The sequence below is a fragment of the Panthera leo genome, chromosome A2 (assembly GCF_018350215.1).
Source record: "Panthera leo isolate Ple1 chromosome A2, P.leo_Ple1_pat1.1, whole genome shotgun sequence".
Taxonomy (NCBI): Eukaryota; Metazoa; Chordata; class Mammalia; order Carnivora; family Felidae; genus Panthera; species Panthera leo.
In genome coordinates, this window is record NC_056680.1 from 43,177,884 (window position 1) to 43,191,696 (window position 13,813).

Here is a 13,813-nt window from a genome sequence, read left to right on the forward strand (position 1 = left end):
TATAATAAATATAATATAAATATATTTATATTAATATAAATATATTTATAAATATATATAAATATATACATATATGATTAATAATAATATATATATTAATATGGAAGACAAAAGAAGGAAAACGAGACAAATCTACATTAATTTTCAATAACTATGTTTTTTTAAATTATCATTTAAAAGTATTTATTTTTAATTGAACCTATATTGCAAACTTCTTGCTTTACTGTCAAATGAAACAATTTTATAGAGTAGCATTATAATCATAGGTGATTTTATAATAGTAGGTACTATTAATACAATTATTTAATTGCTTATTGTCAACACTCATCCTAACCTCTAGTATATTCTTAAAGTAAAAGTACTTGAAAAAGCACTTTGATTTCTTGATTTTGATATCATATTGTCACAGTTTCAGGTGTTCTTGTACAGAAAAACTAATGTTGTCTTTGCTTTCTGACAGTATAAACACAGCAGCAAAAGTATGCTATTATGTAATCATTCCATTACAATGTGAAGAAAAATAAAAAAACTAAAAGTTTACCAGAAGAGTCCAGTTAGTTGACAAGCTAGACTTTTCACTGGTATGAACTCAACCAAGTTCACTACAACCAAGCTTTTGTGGCTTCAAAATAAACCAGTTTGATAGAAAATGCCTTGTTCTATTAGTTATAAATTCTTAATCTACCAAATGGTAGATTAAGATTTATTTTGTTTTGTGTTTTAAAGCTTATTTATTTATTTTGAGAGAGAGAGAGAGAGAGAGAGAGAGAGAACCAGCAGGGATGGGCAGAGAGAAAGGGACAGAGAATCCCAAGCAGGCTCCATTCTGTCAGTGTGGAGTGCAACTCAGAGCCCCATCCCACGAACTGTGAGATGGTGACCTGAACCAAATCAAGAGTTGGGCACTCAACTGACTGAGCCACCCAGATGCCCCAGGGTTTAATAATTGGTGTATGTAAAGGTCCTTTGAAAACCACAAATCACTCCCCCAAATACAAAGTATTATTAAGTGAAGTTATACCCCAAATTTGGATTATATGGAATTTGAACAGCACTTTTCTCTAAGTGAAGGTAAAGGAAGATAAATTAATTAATATTTCGTGTGTGCCTCTCTTGTGCATGGTGCAATGCTAGATGGCCAATGTGCATTATTTCAACCAGGTTTCTTTCTTGTGGGGCAGGAGGGTGGTTGGTAATTTCTACAAAAGGAACAGAAAAGCCATTCATATTCTACTGTCAAAAATTAATTACCACTTCAACTTACTTGTTTTCAGTATTTTTACTTCATTTAAAAGGAAAATCCCGTGACACCTGGTTGGCTCAGTTAGTTAAGCATCCGACTCTTGATTTTGGCTCAGGTCACGATCTCAGTTTTGGTGAGTTCGAGCCCCACATCGGACTCTGTGCTGACAGTGCAGAGCCTGTTTGGGACTCTCTCTTTCCCTCTCTCTCTCTGCCCCTTCCCCACTCACTTACACTCATTCTCTCACAATAAGTAAATAAAACATTAAAAAAATTCCATCACAGTTGGCCTTTAAACAACATAGGGGTTAGGGGTGCTGACCCCTTATGCACTTGAAAATTCATGTATATAACTTTTGACTCCCTGCAAACTTAACTACCAATACCTCACTGTTGACTGAAAGACTTACCAAGAACCTAAATAGTTGATTAATACATATTTTGTATGTTATATGTATTATATACTATATTCTTACAATAAAGTAAGCTAGGGAAAATAAAATGTTATTAACAAAACCTTAAGGAACAGAAAATACATTTACAATACTGTACTATAAATAATCTGCATGTAAGTAGACTGTGCAATTCAAGCCCATATTCAAGAGTCACCTGTATTTTCTTTAGTATAGTATATGTTTATTTTAAACATTCAAACTATGAAAAATTATGCAAATATAAAAAAAACTTTATCCCAAATAAAACTCTCCCCAAAATAAAAATTTTTTAAATTTGGTAAGATTGTAGCCATCTTTCTATGCATAAGAATACAGAGATATAGACTAATATGAAGGTAGATAAATGCATAGAAAAATGCTTTTATAAAAATAGGATTTTATAATAGATACTACTTTTAACATGAAGATTTAATTGTATTTTAGTTTAACAAAAGTCAAACTGAAGCCAAGTAAAATGAGGAGAATTTTGAACTTGTAATAAATGATTTGAGTCAACAAAGATACTTACATTTGTATTTGTTTTCCTAAAAGAGTCCTCTAAGGGTAAAAGATGCACTAAATAATACCAAGAAGTTAGAGTACTTATGCTTTTAAAAATTTTAATTTATATTTAATATATATGTATTTTTATCAGTTGACTTTTTGCTATAAAAGAAAATATTAGCACTTAAACATTTGTAACTATGTTCCCTTATGACCCTTCATTCTTCTATTTATATTGTTATTTTTATATTATCCAAGTTTACAGCTTTCATAGTCTGTCCTATAACTAAAAATAACATGGGGTGTAATTATTAGTTTTATATTTAAATATATTCAGTGTTCATCCTATAGCTCCTTCATTCTTTAAAGCTATATATTGGTTCATTTTTAATTGGCTGAATTTCATTGCTAAGTCATTTCTTTAAGAATAGTCATTTATGTTATATTCTCTGAAGGTTTCTTTTTTATGTTAAAGAATGTTGAATGCCATTAAACTTGGAAGATATCTTAGTAGGTGATAATAGACTTGTCACACTTTTATTCAGAATGTTACAGGCTTTCTTTTCCACTGTCTTCTGGTGTAGAAGGCTACCATTTTAAAATCTGAGATTAATTTAATATAGTCTTCCACTTTTTAGATGATATTTGGTTTCAGCCTAGTCTTTTTAAGTCTTTCTTTAACTTTGAAGATCACTTAATCACTTAAGATCACACATGCCTTGGTATTGAGTGCTTTCTTTCAGATGTCCCTAGAGCATGGTATATTCTTTGAATTCACAGGAAATTTTCTTTATGATATCTGCTGCTGATATATTTGTTTTATTCTCTGTCTCAATGGCGAAGATTTTATGTTGGTTCGTCTTTATCTTTCTTGTTCATTACCTGTTTTTCAGTTGCTTTTTATCTGTGCTTTTTCAACGTCATTAATTACAATTACCTCAAACTTTCCCTTAATGTCAGTAATTTGACTTCAGCAGGTATCTGATTACTTACTTATTCTAATTGATTTATCAGATCTTTAGCGATGTTGTTTGGTTTACAATTTGTATCCTTAAGTTTGCAACCTCCTGATTTATCTGATTCTATTATTTGTTTGTTTTTTCATTGCCATCCAGTTATGTTAGCTTTGTCTGAATTCATGTTCTTACTCTACAGCATGAAATGATTTTGAGAAATTTCCTGGAGTTCCTTGAGTTACATTTTCTTCTTGATTGGTATTTTGTCTATCTTCGGCATGCTTTGTTTTCCACTTTCATTTTTGAAATATATTTGCATAGTTCCTCTTCCATTCCCGTTCATTTGCTCATACTTGAGGAAATGTGTATAAACAATTCATGTACTCTTTTATAGAGAGGGATATTTCTTAACTTTTATCTCATCAAATCAGGGACTCTTTTGTTTGTTTGTTTCTCCTTTTTAGCTCCAGTTTGGAGGCTGGATGTGTCATGAGCACCCTCATTTTGTAACTTGAGGGAATGATGAGATTGAGGGAAGTTCAGCCTTTATCAGAATACTTGGGTACTTTTCTCTATTTTAAGGTATTTTTTTAGTGGTGTTTGGTAATATTATTGGTGGAGGACTATAGGTATACTTCGCTGGACAGATGTATTGTTTATTAGTTGGACTCTAGAGTTTTACCAAGTGAGTATATAGGCATGAAACTCTTTATCTGTAAAATACAGTCACCTTTACTATTCACACTTTCCTGCTTTACTCTCCATAAGCTGGTTTACTCCTCTTCAGCTAGAAAAGGAATAAGATTAAAAAACATGATGCATATACCAATGTACTTAACTCCAGAACTGGAGGTTGTTATGAGAGTTCTCAGCATTTTTTCATTTCACCAGTGGAGATAGGGATAAGATTAAGGAGTCAAAAACTCATTTCCTGAGCCTGGCCTGAACTCTTCTTACGGCTCAGTTATTTTTGTTGTTTATTTCCTTTGTTTTGATTAGTTTAAAGTCAATGGCATTTGTCCCTTTTCTTGTTCAGACATTGTTCATTTCTGTTGTTTACTTGTTTGTTTGCATTTATAATTTCTTGCCCATTTCATTAGGTGTTGGAGTAAAGAGTCTGTATTATGTTTTCAGTTCACTCTTTTTCAACTAGGCTTCACAACACAAACATATAAGACTAAGTGTTGCTATTTTACAGTTGAGAGTTAAATAACTTGTCCACCATTATGTAGTAACTGACTAGGCTAGAATTAAAACCTGTCTGTCTCCACTTTTAGGTTATTAATGAAATGTACTGAAATTATAAATATATAATTGTAATATAAGTATAAATTACAAATATTTTGGAAGACTAATGAGAAGGAAGTAGATCCGAGTGGATAGTGAAAACAGTGAAGAGGGAATCAGGAAACCAGAGTTTGATTTCTTGCTTTCTCTTACAGCAAGTAGTGAATCTCAAAAAAGACGATTCAATTTCCTGGGTTTCAATTTCCTTGTCTGTAATAATGGTGACAATGACAATGGTGATGGTGATCGTCATGATATGGTGACTATACATTTACTTGTACTGGGAACAATATGCCATACTTCATAAGCAGTGTATGATTAAATCTGAAAGCAATAATTTGAGATACATATATCTATTTTACCAATGAAGATACTGAGAATTGTTCAAGTCCACTGAGGTCCGTTTGATTCGGAGGTACCATTGCATTTCTATACCACAAAGTCTGGCCTGAGTGGTCTACAAAACATCTACCAACTTTGAGATGCTGTAGAACTACGGTAGGTAGAGGAGATCACCATGCTCTTACATGTCTCTCACGTACAACAATTAGAGTCTGGACTGGGTGTCCTAACATTAAGTCTTGATATGATGAGATTTATACTTTGTGTTGTTTATTTCAACTTAAAACAAAATCTAACAGCAAAACAGCATTTCACCTTAAATGTGAGAATTGAACTCTTCGTCCTCCTCTTTCCTTTCCCTTTCCTTCTTAACAGTTCAGTCCAAATGTCATGAAGGGAGCTAAGTAAAGTATGCATCCACATGAATGTGGATGATGAGAGTTACAGCAGCCCAGCATGAGGTGGTAGAGACTGAGAGGGATGAAAAAGCTATCCGTGTAGGGCAGAGGGTATCACAGGGGTGGCTCAGAGGCAAAGTGGCAGAGCCCAAGAAAGGTGATAAGGATGCCTATGGTGGGGTAGCCTGGCCCAGGATATCAGAGTCTAAGAAGGCTCGGAAGGGCTCCATTGCCACGGAGAGTGGAATATGACTCTGGATGTTGTGTCAGAGATCAAGTGGAGTGAAAAAGAATACACACAGGATGGAGGCACTGCACAAGGTCAGAACCTGAGTGAGGTGAGAAGAGAGGGGATAGCTTAATAAGTGGTTTCAGGGCAGGTGTGGGAGTAACTTGGGAACACATGTCAGAACCTGTGCAGGGTGAAGAGGACCTTTATAAAATCTACAGTGGCATTCCCTGGAGATTAGTTATATATAGGGGAATTGAACAAATGCATAAATATTTCTATATATACACATACACACACACTAAGTGAGAAGGCCTGGGAGCAAGAACACCTCAGTAACATTGCGTACACTTAGCATCCAGATCATGGTTTCTAAATACCATTCTCTAATAAAAGGATCCAGATTTGCTTAGGAGAGTAGATGACTACTTCCATGGCTACAGTAGAAAAAACACAAGATAATTCTGGGACATTTTGTTGTACAATAAAGTAAGGAAGTATTCAAAGAATGACAGGCACATGTCAAAAAGATAAACTACATTAAATGGGCTCTTGTTGGCCAAATCATTGACAATTTGGTCATCAAAATAATAATAGATTATTACTTGTTTAATAAAATAAGAAATCATTTATCCACTCTGATAGAGTAGACCATTTTGATAGAAATGTATTAATAAAACACTTAAGTGTTCATTGAAGAACAGTATATTTGAATTGTTTCAAAATCTCTAAAAACAAAGTACTTACTAAGTATAAGGAGGAAAAAAATAATTTTAAAATGGAAAAGTCTGATAGACAATACCTCACAATCAGTGACCAAAGTTAACTTCATCAGTATTGGGGCAAATTGAAGTCCTGTACCACCTGAGAGGGTGTAATATAAAGCACATGGTATCCCTGAATCATAGTGAAACAGCAGACACTAAGGTGCACCCAGCTGGGGAGAGGAACAGAGGGACAGAGTAAGACAGTGTAATCAGTGTATTCTGGCTGGTGGGGAGGAGACTTCTTAAGGTGATCATTTTTAAAAATAAGAGCCGATTTTCACTGGTTCTGTTATTGTTTTTAAAAGTTTTTATAGACCCTTTTTATTACCTGCACCTTCAACATACAGACCCTACCAGGACCCCTACCCTGTTCTTGGTAGCTGACTGCTCAGACAAGCACAAACTGAGTGAAACTTGACCAGATCACAGCCTTGTAATCTTCAGCAATGTCAAAGTCAGAAAAATCAAGGAAAGAGTAGGGAACGTTTCCACACTGAAGGAGACTGAAAATATACAACAATTAAATAAAATCTGTAACTCTCGACTGGGTACTTTTGCTGTGAAAGATTTTATTAGGAAAATGTTAAAGTGGGGCCTGAGGATTAGACACTAGTACTCAGTCAATGTTCATTTTTTTTTTAAATTTTGATGGCTTTATTGTAGTTATGTAAAAGAATGTCCTTTTTAGGAAATATAAAAGTTTTTAGGGGTGTTGGGGCATTGGTTTGTGAAATGATTCTAAGGCGTTCAGAAAAAATATTTCTTTGTATTATTCTTGCAAGATTTTCTATGTTTTTGAGATAGTTTCAAAATAAAAGTTAAAAGTGTATTGACTTCATATCTAATACACAGTTACATTCAAAGCAGGATCAAATGTTTTCATATGGTGTTACTCTTCTCTTTTTTCAGGTACTGGTCTTTTGAGCCGTCCTGTTTTTACCCAGGAGCCACAAGACATTATTTTTCCTTTGGATTTATCAAAATCTGAAATCATCCTGAATTGTGCTGCCACTGGTTACCCTTCACCCAGTTATAGGTAAAGTCATACTTCTGGCACCACCCTGTTTGTTTGTTTGTTTGTTTGTTTATTTATTGTCTTTGATGTAAAACATGCACACAATAAAGTGTTTAGAATTACCTAATTTGAAGGATGCAGCTCAGTGAATTTTTACAAAGGTAAAGAGCTGGATACCCACCGCTGAAATGAAAAAAAATACTATATATTTTCAATATCCTCAAGTGTTGCCACTTTCCACTACGCTACTCCCAACCCAGAAACCATTGTTAGATCTCTGTCTTATTCATTAGGATGACTTAGAAGAGTGATTTTTTTCCTTTTCAAATTTTTATTTAAATTCCATTTAGTTAACATACAGTGCAATACTAGTGTGAGGAGTACAATTCAGTGATTCATTCCTTACATATAACACTCAGTGCTCATTATAACAAATGCCCTCCTAAAACCCATCACCCATCTAACCCTTCTCCCATGCACCTCTATCCATCAGTCCTCAGTTTGTGCTCTTTGAGTCTCTTATGCTTTGTTTCCCTCTCTCTTTTTTTCTCCCTCCCATATGTACATCTATTTTATTTCTTAAATTCCATGTATGAGTGAAATCATGGTATCTGTCTTTCTCTAATTTATTTTGCTTATTAGCATAACACATTCTAGCTCCATATATGTTGTTGCAAAAGGCAAGAGTTCATTCTTTTTGATGGACATTTGGGCTCTTTCCATAGTTGGGTTATTTTTGTTAATGCTGCTATAAACAGTGGGGTGCATGTACTCCTTCAAATCAGTATTTTTGTATCCTTTAGGTAAATACCTAGTAATGCACTTGCTGGGTCATAGGGTAGTAGTTCTGTTTTTAACTATTTATTTATTTATTTATTTAGAAGAGACAGAGAGAGGGAGTGTGTGTGTGTGTGTGTGTGTGTGTGTGTGTGTGTGTGTGAGGGGGAGAGGTAGGGAAAGAGGGAGAGAGGATCCCAAGCAAGTTTCATGCTGTAAGTGCAGAGCTCCATGTGGGGCTGAACTCAGGAACCTTGAGACCATGAACTGAGCCAAAATCAAGAGTCAGACCCTTAACCAACTGAGCCACCCAGTCACCCTCTATTTTTAACTTTTTGAGGTAGCTCCATACTATTTTCTAGAGTGGCTGCACTAGTTTGCATTCCCATCAACAGCGCAAGAGGGTTCCCTTTTCTATGCATTCTTGCCAACATCTCTTGTTTCCTGTGTTGTTAATTTTAGGCATTCTGACAGTGAGGTGGTATCTCATCATAGTTTTGATTTGTATTTCTCTTCTTATGAGTGATTTGAGCATTTTTTCATGTGCCTGTTAGCCATCTGTATGTCTTTCTTGGAAAAATGTCGGTTCATGTCTTCTCCCCATTTCTTAACTGGCTTATTTGTTTTTTGGGTGTTGCGTTTGGTAAGTTCTTTCTAGATTTTGGATACTAAAGTTATTATTATCAGATATGTCATTTGCAAATATCTTCTCCCATTTCATAGACTGCCTTTTAGTTTTGTTGATTATTTCCTTCCCTGTGCAGAAGCTTTTTATCTTGATGAAGTCCCAGAAGTTCATTTTTGCTTTAGTTTCCTTGCTTCCGGTGACAGGTCTACTAAGAAGTTGCTCCAGCCTAGGTCAGAAAGGTTGCTGCCTATGTTCACCTCTAGGATTTTGATAGTTTCTTATCTCACATTTAGGTCTTTCATCCATTTTGAGTGTATTTTTATGTATAGTGTAAAAAAGTGGTCCAATTTCATTCTTCTACATGTTGCTATCTATCCTGTTTCCCCAGTACCATTTGTTGAAAAGATTATCTTTTTTCCATTGGATATTATTTCCCGCTTTGTAAAATATTAGTTGACCATATAATTGTGGGTCCATTTCTGGGTTTTCTATTGTGTTCTATTGATCTATGTGTCTATTTTTGTGCCAGTACCACACTGTCTTGATGACTATAGCTCTGTAATATAGCTTGAAGTCTAGAATTGTGATGCCTCCAGCTTTGCTTTTTTTTCAAGATTCCTCTGGCTGTTTGGGGTCTTTTTGTGATTCCATACAAATTGAGAATTATTTGTTCTAGCTCTGTGAAAAATGCTGGTGGTATTTTGATAGGGATTGCATTAAATGTGCTTTGCGTAGTGTAGACATTTTAACAATATTTATTCTTCCATTCCATGAGCGTGGAATGTTTTTCCATTTCGTTGTGTCCTCTTCAGTTTCTTTCATGAGTTTTCTATAGGTTTCAGAGTGTAGATTTTTTACCTGTTTGGTTAGGTTTATTCTTAAGTATCATATAGTTTTTGATGCACTTGTAAATGGGATTGATTGTTTTCTTTCTTTTTCTACTGCTTCATTGTTGGTGTATAGAAATACAACAGATTTCTGTACATTAATTTTATATCCTGCGACTTTGCTGAATTCATGTATTAGTTTTAGAAATTTTTTGGTGGAGACTTTCAGGTTTTTATTTAGAGTATCATGTCGTCTGCAAATAGTGAAAGTTTGGAGCATTTTTCTTGAGATTGGTGGCGTGCAGTGCCATGTTGTGGTTAGAATTGAGGGGAAAAAAGAAAAAGAAAAGAGAAAGAAAGGAAAGGGAAGGAAAAATGAGAAAAGAAAAAGAAAGGAAAGATGGAGGGAGACAGGTAAGGAAAGAATAGAAAAACAAGTAGCAAAAAGCACAGAAAGATAAGAAAGAAAGAAAGAAAGAAAGAAAGAAAGAAAGAAAAGAAATAAACAGAAAAACAACAGAAAAAGCAAGGAAAGGAAAAGATTTGTTTCCACAATTATCAATCAGTTCTGCACTTAATTAAAAATATCTACTGGCTTATTACAGGCAGAAGGATATAAGATAGTGGTTCTCATGACAATTTACTCATTAGTTTTTACCTATGAAGAAATACTCTGAATGAAGAGACTACAAATTTTACTGTTGCTAAAGGCTTCTGTTTCTAAAATATGTGTGAATTAGTAGGCTAAAGACAGGTAATTTAGCTTATTATTTCAAATCCCTTAACGTGGTTTAGCTCATCTGTAATATCATAGCATAAAATACTCATAGACAAGAGGCTTTGGAAAGAGAGTGAAAAAAGAACTTGTTTTTAATGTGAAAATGGCAGACTCAGACCCAATTTCCATGATAATAAAGCAAAGGGCAGAGATAGTCCAGATAATGCACATTAGCAACAAAATGTAAAGTTTTAGTTTTAATATGACCCTTTCTAACTTAAATTTTATTAAAAAGACTCACTCATAACCTTAGATTGTACGTGTGTGTGTGTGTGTGTGTGTGTGTGTGTGTGTGTGTGTGTAATAGAAGGAAAACCTTTATGATACAGATTCTAACATTATTTGACATTATTTGGATATACCGTGAAGCCACATGAAAGAGCTATTGATTAAAGCAAGGAATGATCATTTCTAGTCACAGTTCTGATATTCATTGTGTGACCTTGGAATAATCATTTCTCTCTCCTGGCATTAACTTCCTCCTTATCCATAAAGTGAGGGTGTGGTTGATTTTAGTAACTTCTTATAGTAATTTTCTTTTAGGAAAAAAAATCTCATAGCAGAAAATAAGTAATATATAAAGCATAACTTTGGAAACATTTTAAAAGCAACTTGTCTTCTAGTCACTTCCAGTGCAGTAAACACCTTCACAAACAAGGTTTCAGTGCAAGCATGAAGATATAGAAATTTAGGCAAGTTTGAACAAAACTTTCCCATGGAAAGAAATCACTCTAAATTGTTTTAAGGGCCAAGTAACACATGAGAATTAAAGTCTAGCCAGGAAGCTTTGCAAAGGGAGGGAAAATGGATTACATAAAGTTGGTACTTGGGTAGTATTTCTTCTAAATAAAAGTCTTAGATAATCGGGTAGCCGTGAGTTTATTTCTAGCTCAGAATATATATTTTATTTGGGAAAGTGAAGCAACACCTATGTAAATGATTTGTACACAGGATAAACTATATCAGAAGTACATCTGCGGATGTCATAGAGGATTTCTGGCAGATCTCCTCTTGACCGGATCACCAGAGGAGATTTTTTTAACTTAGTCTGCTCTAGTCATGAGGTCTTAAGTCTGAGATCTAGGTGTCTTTTTTTTAAACATTTTTTTAATGTTTATTTATTTTTGAGAGAGAAACAGAGACAGAGTGTGAGTAGGGGAGGAGCAGAGAGAGGGAGACAAAGAATCTGAAGCAGGCTCCAGGTTCTGAGCTGTCAACACAGAGCCCACTGTGGGGCTTCAACGCAGGAACAGTGAGATCATGACCTGAGCAAAGTCGGACGCTTAACCAGCTGAGCCACCCAGGCGCAAGGTGTCTTTGAATAAAAATCATAGAAGTTGTCCTTCTGCCTTCTATTCTTTTCATTTTCTCACGTCATCTTCTTAATAAGATGCCTTCTTTATCCCATGGGATAAAGCAAGATATATATAATTGTGCAGATTTTATGATTGATGGATATAACTTCTGGAAAAATTAGATGACTCATCCAGGGATACACAGGAAGGGAATGTCAAAGCTAGGCCTAGGACTGTTGGTATAGGCCAAGGTCAATGGAATCAAATTTAGTGCACATTACAATCACCCAGAGAGACTGTTACAATTTTAGATTTTGGAGTTCTCCTTCAGAAATTTAGGGATGGGCTCGGAAATAAGCACTTTAACAAACACTTAATGTAGCAAGGTCCAGTTCTGAAACACATACACACATACGTATGTTATCTAAGGACAATAAACATAGCCCCCAGCCATTATATTCTTGATACAGGGCTTAATTACTTAATATTAAAGGATGTTCCCCAGAAAAAGTCAAGATTTTAGTTCAAATTCATTATGTTTCCTGGAATTAATATGATATTAATGCAGATGCTTAAAATAGTTATTTAAAGCAAATTTCCTACTTTGCATTATAGGAAAATTCTCCTGGGTCTGCAATCCTATCAGTAATGTGTTTATGACAATCACTTGAAATCATTAATACTATTTCTCCATTGATTTAAACATATTAATTAGGACAAAGCCCACACCAAGAGTTGAACCCCTGATCTATATGCACAGTTTAATAATCATTGTACCACAGTGATTAGAATGATTATGGGGATACTGTGAAAAATTCATTTGCTGCAGCTAAGCCAACAACTTTCAGTTTGTGTTGAAAAACAATTACTGAGCTTAATTAGGAGCATGTAATGATGACAGCAGTTATTTCAGCGATTGATTCCAAAATTAAAGAGAGCTGGCACACTAAGTGTGGTATATCCTTTGCTTTGAAAATGAAAGGGAACATAGAGGTCCAAAGATCATGCCCTGTAAGCAAATTGTGAAAGACAGTATTATAAAGCTGGTAAGGAGAATATTGGAATCTTGAGAAAGGCCTAAAGACAGAAAATGTTTCTATATTTGATTTTTAATATTGAGAACAAAAAACTGTACAAATTTCTCTAGAAAAAAAGATTTGACAGAAAGTGTACTGCTTTTGGCTGCTTTCTTTCAACTTCTTTTTGTTAAAAAGAACTTGAGGTACACAAGAATTGGCTAAATAGTTTTAAAGCGACAGAGTTTATCAAAAACCTCTGATTGATTTTATATTTGATCTATCACTTACCTGTTTGAATAGGGTAGAGGATTACCTATGTCTGTATTTCTTTCATACTACAATAGACATTTACCACAGTCTCTACATTGGATGTTTCAAGATGCTCCTAAAAAAGTCAATGACCCTTAGAATAACATTATAAAATGTAATTTCTTTCTTACAGTTATCCACCCTCTTCAAAATATTTTTAATATGATCTTAGCATGAAGGGGAAAATAACAGCAAAGCTGGCATAAATCCTGAAAGTACATGGTTTGGACATTGGCTATGTTCCATTAGAAAAAGCCATTCATTTGTTTTTCTAAAAGACTGATTGTCTTAATTCAATATTTTTAAGTGTCTTTCTTCCTAAATGATTTCTATGACTACACACAGCTAGGAATATATCTAACTAAATATGCAACACTTATACTTCAAAATGTCTGGATATTTTGAAGAAAAGGGGTGAAACATGGAGGAAGTGGGTTTGATTAAAGATAATTACTGGGTATTCATTCATCTTAAAATGACCAAATGGAATTTCTAAAACATCATTCTTCGAAAATAAATATAACTGTAAGGCCCTTCTGCTACTTAATTCATGTACCTATAGTTGACTAACAGGTAAGTCAAGAGACTATTTTCTGCCTAAAATAAAATCTCTCAAACTGCATTTGTTTTATTAAAGAATAATTTTAGTTTGGCATTTGTAAGTACTGTTGAAATATATTCTGCGTGGTTAATTTTCCAAGTAAGAGACTCACAGAGACAATCATGTTCCAAAGTAGGTGGGTTATTATTGTTTTATTATCAGCCTCAAATTGGCATTGTAAAAATCTTTCTGGCTTTCTTTATGCCATTTGTAATATACGCTTCTCGGATTTCTATCTCTAAATCATTTTCAACGTCCAATTTTGCAGTATCGGTTGTGGGTGTTCAGGTATAGTATATGTTATTTGAAAAGTCACTAAAGGAATAGAATGGCCAGTATTATTGACTGAATGTCTCAGTTTTATTTCTCATTTCAAGAGTTATGTTGCCTTCTTGTACACATCTG

The 13,813-nt window shown here is 34.3% G+C and overlaps 1 protein-coding gene across 1 annotated transcript in view; it reads left to right on the plus strand.

The window, feature by feature from the left end:
• The first annotated feature begins 7,096 nt into the window (after window positions 1-7,096).
• CNTN6 (contactin 6) overlaps window positions 7,097-13,813 on the plus strand; it is a 168,569-nt gene continuing 161,852 nt past the window's right edge. Inside the window, 1 exon segment of the mRNA XM_042927536.1 lies at window positions 7,097-7,195. The gene's annotated coding sequence lies outside the window, so the exon portion shown is untranslated.